The sequence below is a fragment of the Notothenia coriiceps genome, unplaced genomic scaffold (genome assembly GCF_000735185.1).
Source record: "Notothenia coriiceps isolate Sejong01 unplaced genomic scaffold, NC01 NC01_scaffold00008051, whole genome shotgun sequence".
In the NCBI taxonomy this organism is placed as follows: domain Eukaryota; kingdom Metazoa; phylum Chordata; class Actinopteri; order Perciformes; family Nototheniidae; genus Notothenia; species Notothenia coriiceps.
This window is the reverse complement of record NW_011340752.1, coordinates 379,592-381,644: the sequence shown is the minus strand read 5'-3', so window position 1 is coordinate 381,644 and position 2,053 is coordinate 379,592.

The following is a 2,053-nucleotide window of genomic DNA, read 5'->3' as shown; positions in this document are numbered from 1 at the left end:
GTTCATAATCTAAAGACAAGTTCATTCAGCCGCAGCTCGACACTAAAAGTTCATTGTATGCTCTGCTGCAGGTTTAATATTTCCTGCAAGACTGACTGTAGCTCTCCTCCGAATTATGCACAGATCTATTTTCAGAGTTTGTGTTTGCGGGTGTGTAAAGTAACAATATATGATGTTAGAGAAAGATGAAACTCTTTTTGTTTCAGTCATATTTCCGACATTCTTTGATGCATCCACCTTTCCTCTCCAATTGTATTTTTGGACCATTTTATCCCATATCTACAAAGGTTTAGAAACAAAAACCTACAACGTATATATTAGTAATATATGTTATGTTTTGGATGACATTTTGGATTGAATTCCTCCACTGCAACCTTTTTTATTCCATAATCCTCAAAATGAAATTGATAATTTAATGTTTTACATCAAGACGTTTTCTTTTTACACCAAGTTTACACTTTTAGGTAAGATAAATTAGTTTGGCTTTCATGTCTTTACAGAAAAGCTTCATGTTTACCACCGGTCGTCTCCCAAGTCTTTTTCTGACTCTCTTTCCCCTGAAACTAATTACAAATATTCGGGGAGGATTAAGATGTAATGTCTTTAAAATACATCTCAAGTCATTAGGTGCCTGCCAGGCTGCTATGAAAAAAATAAACACAACAAACCAACATTTCTGATTTCAGATGGTTAAACCTGCTCCACTACAAGCACCTTGCTTCCTACCCACAATTCCCCTGTGTTAGGCAGAGCTGTGGCCACATCCGATCACAGTCGACTGCATCTTCAGTTCTGTGATGTTGTGTTTCAGGGACGCGCTGCCACATCATGTTCCTGTTGCACTCCCTCAGATAATTAATAATGTATCCTAATTAGCCGCTGTAATGCCGTTACCTTCATGTTTTAATGTTTTAATACGACAAACTGTGTGCTACCTTTCTCGGCTGAGTGCAAGCCTCACTAAAGTCTCTCAGTTGGTCACAAAACAGTAAATAATTCATGTTCTGCTGCAGACAACAGCTACAAATAGTTAGTTTGAATTGTAGAGGTTCACTTTCTCATTTGCACAGTTTTGAGTAAAAGATAGAAATAAGTCTGGATTTTGATTTAGTTAGTTAACCAGATATATTTAACTTGACTTGAAGTGGACGAGGGTAATTTCTTACATACTAGTAAGATGAGCCTTCTCTCAGTAATGTTTTAACTTTACAGATATGTTCTTACTATTCTGACAACAGATTAACTTGGGCACATTCAAATGTTGAACAATTTACCTGGTAAAGAAAAATACAAATAAAGTCTACTAAAGCATCCTGGAGATCAGTTTAAGAAAAGGCCCAGTCATTTTGAAGCTGCCTTCACCTTATAAGAAATATAGACTTTAAAACAACTATTATATACTTCTTTTAAACTTGATTTATAGGTCACATTTTAGCCTCTGATGAATCGCTTGACCTGTCGTCGTGAGACATGAGAATCTTCATATCCCTTTTATTTCGCTTGGTTTGAACATCAGCTCCATTATCTAAACTTCTATTCATTTCAATTCCCCGCTATTGATCTTTATTGGAAAGCTCTTGTTCTGTAGCTCACACTTCCAGATGATGACTGCAGGAATCAAATGTAGGCGGTGGGAGATGCATGTGTTGTATTCAGGTAGAAAAGAGTCGCAGCTGTCTCGCTGACATCTCACTTTATTATAACGTTTAAATAGACAATGCCAGGAGAAGTGAAGGTCGGAGGCTGTCAGTCCCAGCAGGCTCTCATTTAATCTCTGCTTTCGAAGGGGGGGGGGGCATAAACGGATTGGAGGGAAAGTGTTCACTTATGCAAAATAAAACAGGTTATCAGGTCTGTTTGGTGATTCCCTTGCACCTCTTAATAAATCAGCTTAAGGTGCGGTCTAACGGCTTCATGCGCCCTACAAATCTCTGCACTGCAATAACATGCGCCAGCGAGCACAGATTAATTTAATAACTCTTTAATATTCTCCATGAAAAAGAACAGGAGACCAGCGGGGCCGGAGCATATGGGGTGGGTGGTGCTGGGCTAT